Raw genomic sequence first — 9,595 nt, 5'->3', positions numbered from 1 at the left:
TTTGTGCAGCACTTGGCTAGCAATACGTGATAGAAAAGAAGGATTTCTCTGTGCAACACGTGGCTAGCAATACGTGATAGAAAAGGAGGATTTCTCTGTGCAGCACGTGGCTAGCAATACGTGATAGAAAAGGAGGATTTCTCTGTGCAACACGTGGCTAGCAATTCGTGATAGAAAAGGAGGATTTCTCTGTGCAACACGTGGCTAGCAATACGTGATAGAAAAGGAGGATTTCTCTGTGCAATACTCGACTAGCAATACGTGATAGAAAAGGAGGATTTCTCTGTACAACACGTGGCTAGCAATACGTGATAGAAAAGTAGGATTTCTCTGTGCAATACTCGACTAGCAATACGTGATAGAAAAGGAGGAGTTCTCTGTGCAGCACGTGGCTAGCAATACGTGATAGAAAAGGAGGATTTCTCTGTGCAACACGTGGCTAGCAATACGTCGTAGAAAAGGAGGATTTCTCTGTGCAACACGTGGCTAGCAATACGTGGTAGAAAAGGAGGATTTCTCTGTGCAACACGTGGCTAGCAATACGTGATAGAAAAGGAGGATTTTCTCTGTGCAATACTCGACTAGCAATACGTGATAGAAAAGGAGGATATCTCTGTGCAATACTCGACTAGCAATACGTGATAGAAAAGGAGGATTTCTTTGTGCAGCACGTGGCTAGCAATATGTGATAGAAAAGGAGGATTTCTCTGTGCAGCACGTGGCTAGCAATACGTGATAGAAAAGGAGGATTTCTCTGTGCAACACGTGGCTAGCAATACGTGATAGAAAAGGAGGATTTCTCTGTGCAACACGTGGCTAGCAATACGTGGTAGAAAAGGAGGATTTCCCTGTGCAAAAAGTGGCTAGCAATACGTGATAGAAAAGGAGGATTTCTCTGTGCAATACTTGACTAGCAATACGTGATAGAAAAGAAGGATTTCTCTGTGCAGCACATGGCTAGCAATACGTGATAGAAAATGAGGATTTCTCTGTGCAATACTCGACTAGCAATACGTGATAGGAAAGGAGGATTTCTCTGTGCAACACGTGGCTAGCAATACGTGATAGAAAAGTAGGATTTCTATGTGCAATACTCGACCAGCAATACGTGATAGAAAAGGAGGATTTCTCTGTGCAATACTCGACTAGCAATACGTGATAGAAAAGGAGGATTTCTCTGTGCAGCACGTGGCTAGCAATTCGTGATAGAAAAGGAGGATTTCTTGGTGCAGCACGTGGCTATCAATACGTGATAGAAAAGGAGGATTTCTCTGTGCAACACGTGGCTAGCAATACGTGATAGAAAAGGCAGATTTCTCTGTGCAACACGTGGCCAGCAATACGTGGTAGAAAAGGAGGATTTCTCTGTGCAACACGTGGCCAGCAATACGTGGTAGAAAAGGAGGATTTCTCTGTGCAACACGTGGCTAGCAATACGTGATAGAAAAGGAGGATATCTCTGTACAATACTCGACTAGCAATACGTGATAGAAAAGGAGGATTTCTCTGTGAAGCACGTGGCTAGCAATATGTAATAGAAAAGGAGGATTTCTCTGTGCAGCACATGGCTAGCAATGCGTGATAGAAAAGGAGGATTTCTTTGTGCAGCACGTTGCTATCAATACGTGATAGAAAAGGAGGATTTCTCTGTGCAACACGTGGCTAGCAATACGTGATAGAAAAGGAGGATTTCTCTGTGCAGCACGTGGCTAGCAATACGTGATAGAAAAGGAGGATTTCTGTGTGCAATACTCGACTAGCAATACGTGATAGAAAAGGAGGATAACTGTGCAATATTCGACTAGCAATACGTGACAGAAAAGGAGGATTTTCTCTGTGCAGCACGTGGCTAGCAATACGTGATAGAAAAGGAGGATATCTCTGTACAATACTCGACTAGCAATACGTGATAGAAAAGGAGGATTTCTCTGTGCAGCACGTGGCTAGCAATATGTAATAGAAAAGGAGGATTTCTCTGTGCAGCACGTGGCTAGCAATGCGTGATTGAAAAGGAGGATTTCTTTGTGCAGCACGTGGCTAGCAATACGTGATAGAAAAGGAGGATTTCTCTGTGTAGCACGTGGCTAGCAATACGTGATAGAAAAGGAGGATATCTCTGTGCAATACTTGACTAGCAATACGTGATAGAAAAGGAGGATTTCTCTGTGCAGCATGTGGCTAGCAATACGTGATAGAAAAGGAGGATTTCTCTGTGCAGCACGTGGCTAGCAATACGTGATAGAAAAGGAGGATTTCTCTGTGCAGCACGTGGCTAGCAATACGTGATAGAAAAGGAGGATTTCTCTGTGCAACACGTGGCTAGCAATACGTGACAGAAAAGGAGGATTTTCTCTGTGCAGCATGTGGCTAGCAATACGTGATAGAAAAGGAGGATTTCTCTGTGCAGCACGTGGCTAGCAAAATACGTGATAGAAAAGGAGGATTTCTTTGTGCAACACGTGGCTAGCAATACGTGACAGAAAAGGAGGATGTTCTCTGTGCAATACTCGACTAGCAATACGTGATAGAAAAGGAGGATATCTCTGTGCAATACTCGACTAGCAATACGTGGTAGAAAAGGAGGATTTCTTAGTGCAGCACGTGGCTAGCAATAAGTGATAGAAAAGGAGGATTTCCCTGTGCAAAAAGTGGCTAGCAATACGTGATAGAAAAGGAGGATTTCTCTGTGCAATACTTGACTAGCAATACGTGATAGAAAAGAAGGATTTCTCTGTGCAGCACGTGGCTAGCAATACATGATAGAAAATGAGGATTTCTCTCTGCAATACTCGACTCGCAATACGTGATAGAAAAGGAGGATTTCTGTGTGCAACACGTGGCTAGCAATACGTGATAGAAAAGTAGGATTTCTCTGTGCAATACTCGACCAGCAATACGTGATAGAAAAGGAGGATTTCTCTGTGCAATACTCGACTAGCAATACGTGATAGAAAAGGAGGATTTCTCTGTGCAGCACGTGGCTAGCAATTCGTGATAGAAAAGGAGGATTTCTTTGTGCAGCACGTGGCTATCAATACGTGATAGAAAAGGAGGATTTCTCTGTGCATTACGTGGCTAGCAATACATGATAGAAAAGACGGATTTCTCTGTGCAACACGTGGCCAGCAATACGTGGTAGAAAAGGAGGATTTCTTTGTGCAACACGTGGCTAGCAATACGTGATAGAAATGGAGGATTTCTCTGTGCAATACTCGACTTGCAATATGTGATAGAAAAGGAGGATTTCTCTGTGCAACACGTGGCTAGCAATACGTGATAGAAAATGAGGATATCTCTGTGCAATACTCGACTAGCAATACGTGATAGAAAAGGAGGATTTCTCTGTGCAACACGTGGCTAGCAATACGTGATAGAAAAGGAGGATTTCTCTGTGCAATACTCGACTAGCAATATGTGATAGAAAAGGCGGATTTCTCTGTGCAGCACGTGGCTAGCAATACATGATAGAAAAGGAGGATTTCTTTGTGCAGCACGTGGCTAGCAATACGTGATAGAAAAGGAGGATTTCTTTGTGCAGCACTTGGCTAGCAATACGTGATAGAAAAGAAGGATTTCTCTGTGCAACACGTGGCTAGCAATACGTGATAGAAAAGGAGGATTTCTCTGTGCAGCACGTGGCTAGCAATACGTGATAGAAAAGGAGGATTTCTCTGTGCAACACGTGGCTAGCAATTCGTGATAGAAAAGGAGGATTTCTCTGTGCAACACGTGGCTAGCAATACGTGATAGAAAAGGAGGATTTCTCTGTGCAATACTCGACTAGCAATACGTGATAGAAAAGGAGGATTTCTCTGTACAACACGTGGCTAGCAATACGTGATAGAAAAGTAGGATTTCTCTGTGCAATACTCGACTAGCAATACGTGATAGAAAAGGAGGAGTTCTCTGTGCAGCACGTGGCTAGCAATACGTGATAGAAAAGGAGGATTTCTCTGTGCAACACGTGGCTAGCAATACGTCGTAGAAAAGGAGGATTTCTCTGTGCAACACGTGGCTAGCAATACGTGGTAGAAAAGGAGGATTTCTCTGTGCAACACGTGGCTAGCAATACGTGATAGAAAAGGAGGATTTTCTCTGTGCAATACTCGACTAGCAATACGTGATAGAAAAGGAGGATATCTCTGTGCAATACTCGACTAGCAATACGTGATAGAAAAGGAGGATTTCTTTGTGCAGCACGTGGCTAGCAATATGTGATAGAAAAGGAGGATTTCTCTGTGCAGCACGTGGCTAGCAATACGTGATAGAAAAGGAGGATTTCTCTGTGCAACACGTGGCTAGCAATACGTGATAGAAAAGGAGGATTTCTCTGTGCAACACGTGGCTAGCAATACGTGGTAGAAAAGGAGGATTTCCCTGTGCAAAAAGTGGCTAGCAATACGTGATAGAAAAGGAGGATTTCTCTGTGCAATACTTGACTAGCAATACGTGATAGAAAAGAAGGATTTCTCTGTGCAGCACATGGCTAGCAATACGTGATAGAAAATGAGGATTTCTCTGTGCAATACTCGACTAGCAATACGTGATAGGAAAGGAGGATTTCTCTGTGCAACACGTGGCTAGCAATACGTGATAGAAAAGTAGGATTTCTATGTGCAATACTCGACCAGCAATACGTGATAGAAAAGGAGGATTTCTCTGTGCAATACTCGACTAGCAATACGTGATAGAAAAGGAGGATTTCTCTGTGCAGCACGTGGCTAGCAATTCGTGATAGAAAAGGAGGATTTCTTGGTGCAGCACGTGGCTATCAATACGTGATAGAAAAGGAGGATTTCTCTGTGCAACACGTGGCTAGCAATACGTGATAGAAAAGGCAGATTTCTCTGTGCAACAGGTGGCCAGCAATATGTGGTAGAAAAGGAGGATTTCTCTGTGCAACACGTGGCCAGCAATACGTGGTAGAAAAGGAGGATTTCTCTGTGCAACACGTGGCTAGCAATACGTGATAGAAAAGGAGGATATCTCTGTACAATACTCGACTAGCAATACGTGATAGAAAAGGAGGATTTCTCTGTGAAGCACGTGGCTAGCAATATGTAATAGAAAAGGAGGATTTCTCTGTGCAGCACGTGGCTAGCAATGCGTGATAGAAAAGGAGGATTTCTTTGTGCAGCACGTTGCTATCAATACGTGATAGAAAAGGAGGATTTCTCTGTGCAACACGTGGCTAGCAATACGTGATAGAAAAGGAGGATTTCTCTGTGCAGCACGTGGCTAGCAATACGTGATAGAAAAGGAGGATTTCTGTGTGCAATACTCGACTAGCAATACGTGATAGAAAAGGAGGATAACTGTGCAATATTCGACTAGCAATACGTGACAGAAAAGGAGGATTTTCTCTGTGCAGCACGTGGCTAGCAATACGTGATAGAAAAGGAGGATATCTCTGTACAATACTCGACTAGCAATACGTGATAGAAAAGGAGGATTTCTCTGTGCAGCACGTGGCTAGCAATTTGTAATAGAAAAGGAGGATTTCTCTGTGCAGCACGTGGCTAGCAATGCGTGATTGAAAAGGAGGATTTCTTTGTGCAGCACGTGGCTAGCAATACGTGATAGAAAAGGAGGATTTCTCTGTGCAGCACGTGGCTAGCAATACGTGATAGAAAAGGAGGATATCTCTGTGCAATACTTGACTAGCAATACGTGATAGAAAAGGAGGATTTCTCTGTGCAGCACGTGGCTAGCAATACGTGATAGAAAAGGAGGATTTCTCTGTGCAGCACGTGGCTAGCAATACGTGATAGAAAAGGAGGATTTCTCTGTGCAGCACGTGGCTAGCAATACGTGATAGAAAAGGAGGATTTCTCTGTGCAACACGTGGCTAGCAATACGTGACAGAAAAGGAGGATTTTCTCTGTGCAGCATGTGGCTAGCAATACGTGATAGAAAAGGAGGATTTCTCTGTGCAGCACGTGGCTAGCAATACGTGATAGAAAAGGAGGATTTCTTTGTGCAACACGTGGCTAGCAATACGTGACAGAAAAGGAGGATGTTCTCTGTGCAATACTCGACTAGCAATACGTGATAGAAAAGGAGGATATCTCTGTGCAATACTCGACTAGCAATACGTGGTAGAAAAGGAGGATTTCTTAGTGCAGCACGTGGCTAGCAATAAGTGATAGAAAAGGAGGATTTCCCTGTGCAAAAAGTGGCTAGCAATACGTGATAGAAAAGGAGGATTTCTCTGTGCAATACTTGACTAGCAATACGTGATAGAAAAGAAGGATTTCTCTGTGCAGCACGTGGCTAGCAATACATGATAGAAAATGAGGATTTCTCTCTGCAATACTCGACTCGCAATACGTGATAGAAAAGGAGGATTTCTGTGTGCAACACGTGGCTAGCAATACGTGATAGAAAAGTAGGATTTCTCTGTGCAATACTCGACCAGCAATACGTGATAGAAAAGGAGGATTTCTCTGTGCAATACTCGACTAGCAATACGTGATAGAAAAGGAGGATTTCTCTGTGCAGCACGTGGCTAGCAATTCGTGATAGAAAAGGAGGATTTCTTTGTGCAGCACGTGGCTATCAATACGTGATAGAAAAGGAGGATTTCTCTGTGCATTACGTGGCTAGCAATACATGATAGAAAAGACGGATTTCTCTGTGCAACACGTGGCCAGCAATACGTGGTAGAAAAGGAGGATTTCTTTGTGCAACACGTGGCTAGCAATACGTCGTAGAAAAGGATGATTTCTCTGTGCAACACGTGGCTAGCAATACGTGATAGAAAAGGAGGATATCTCTGTACAATACTCGACTAGCAATACGTGATAGAAAAGGAGGATTTCTCTGTGCAGCACGTGGCTAGCAATACGTGATAGAAAATGAGGATTTCTCTGTGCAATACTCGACTAGCAATACGTGATAGAAAAGGAGGATTTCTCTGTGCAACACGTGGCTAGCAATACGTGATAGAAAAGTAGGATTTCTCTGTGCAATACTCGACCAGCAATACGTGATAGAAAAGGAGGATTTCTCTGTGCAATACTCGACTAGCAATACGTGATAGAAAAGGAGGATTTCTCTGTGCAGCACGTGGCTAGCAATTCGTGATAGAAAAGGAGGATTTCTTTGTGCAGCACGTGGCTATCAATACGTGATAGAAAAGGAGGATTTCTCTGTGCAACACGTGGCTAGCAATACGTGATAGAAAAGGCAGATTTCTCTGTGCAACACGTGGCCAGCAATACGTGGTAGAAAAGGAGGATTTCTCTGTGCAACAGGTGGCTAGCAATACATGGTAGAAAAGGAGGATTTCTCTGTGCAACACGTGGCTAGCAATACGTGATAGAAAAGGAGGATATCTCTGTACAATACTCGACTAGCAATACGTGATAGAAAAGGAGGATTTCTCTGTGCATCACGTGGCTAGCAATATGTAATAGAAAAGGAGGATTTCTCTGTGCAACACGTGGCTAGCAATGCGTGATTGAAAAGGAGGATTTCTTTGTGCAGCACGTGGCTATCAATACGTGATAGAAAAGGAGGATTTCTCTGTGCAACACGTGGCTAGCAATACGTGATAGAAAAGGAGGATTTCTCTGTGCAGCACGTGGCTAGCAATACGTGATAGAAAAGGAGGATTTCTGTGTGCAATACTCGACTAACAATATGTGATAGAAAAGGAGGATATCTCTGTGCAATACTCGACTAGCAATACGTGATAGAAAAGGAGGATTTCTCTGTGCAGCACGTGGCTAGCAATACGTGATAGAAAAGGAGGATTTCTCTGTGCAGCACGTGGCTAGCAATACGTGATAGAAAAGGAGGATTTCTCTGTGCAACACGTGGCTAGCAATACGTGGTAGAAAAGGAGGATTTCTCTGTGCAACACGTGGCTAGCAATACGTGATAGAAAAGGAGGATTTTCTCTGTGCAATACTCGACTAGCAATACGTGATAGAAAAGGAGGAAATCTCTGTGCAATACTCGACTAGCAATACATGATAGAAAAGGAGGATTTCTTTGTGCAGCACGTGGCTACCAATATGTGATAGAAAAGGAGGATTTCTCTGTGCAGCATGTGGCTAGCAATACGTGATAGAAAAGGAGGATTTCTCTGTGCAACACGTGGCTAGCAATACGTAATAGAAAAGGAGGATTTCTCTGTGCAACGCGTAGCTAGCAATACGTGGTAGAAAAGGAGGATTTCTCTGTGCAGCACGTGGCTAGCAATACGTGATAGAAAATGAGGATTTCTCTGTGCAATACTCGACTAGCAATACGTGATAGAAAAGGAGGATTTCTCTGCAACACGTGGCTAGCAATACGTGATAGAAAAGAAGGATTTCTCTGTGCAATACTCGACCAGCAATACGTGATAGAAAAGGAGGATTTCTCTGTGCAATACTCGACTAGCAATACGTGATAGAAAAGGAGGATTTCTCTGTGCAGCACGTGGCTAGCAATTCGTGATAGAAAAGGAGGATTTCTTTGTGCAGCACGTGGCTATCAATACGTGATAGAAAAGGAGGATTTCTCTGTGCAACACATGGCTAGCAATACGTGATAGAAAAGGCGGATTTCTCTGTGCAACACGTGGCCAGCAATACGTGGTAGAAAAGGAGGATTTCTCTGTGCAACACGTGGCTAGCAATACGTGATAGAAAAGGAGGATTTCTCTGTGCAGCACGTGGCTAGCAATATGTAATAGAAAAGGAGGATTTCTCTGTGCAGCACGTGGCTAGCAATGCATGATAGAAAAGGAGGATTTCTTTGTGCAGCACGTGGCTATCAATACGTGATAGAAAAGGAGGATTTCTCTGTGCAACACGTGGCTAGCAATACGTGATAGAAAAGGAGGATTTCTCTGTGCAACACGTGGCTAGCAATACGTGGTAGAAATGGAGGATTTCTCTGTGCAACACGTGGCTAGCAATACGTGGTAGAAAAGGAGGATTTCTCTGTGCAACACGTGGCTAGCAATACGTGATAGAAAAGGAGGATATCTCTGTGCAATACTCGACTAGCAATACGTGATAGAAAAGGAGGATTTCTCTGTGCAGCACGTGGCTAGCAATACGTGATAGAAAAGGAGGATTTCTTTGTGCAACACGTGGCTAGCAATATGTGGTAGAAAAGGAGGATTTATCTGTGCAACACATGGCTAGCAATACGTGATAGAAAAGGAGGATATCTCTGTGCAATACTCGACTAGCAATACGTGATAGAAAAGGAAGTTTTCTCTGTGCAGCACGTGCCTAGGAATACGTGATAGAAAAGGAGGCTTTCTCTGTGCAATACTCGACTAGCAATATGTGATAGAAAAGGAGGATTTCTCTGTACAGTACGTGGCTAGCAATACATGATAGAAAAGGAGGATTTCTCTGTGCAACACGTGGCTAGCAATACGTGATAGAAAAGGAGGATTTCTCTGTGCAATACTCGACTAGCAATACGGGATAGGAAAGGAGGATTTCTCTCTGCAGCACGTGGCTAGCAATACGTGATAGAAAAGGAGGATTTCTCTGTGCAGCACGTGGCTAGCAATACGTGATAGAAAAGGAGGATTTCTCTGTGCAGCACGTGGCTAGCAATGCGTGATAGAAAAGGAGGATTTCTT

Source organism: Taudactylus pleione, unplaced genomic scaffold, assembly GCF_031769625.1.
Source record: "Taudactylus pleione unplaced genomic scaffold, aTauple2 ptg000095l, whole genome shotgun sequence".
NCBI lineage: Eukaryota > Metazoa > Chordata > Amphibia > Anura > Myobatrachidae > Taudactylus > Taudactylus pleione.
The sequence above is the reverse complement of the archived record's forward strand: the minus strand, read 5'-3'. Positions refer to the sequence as shown.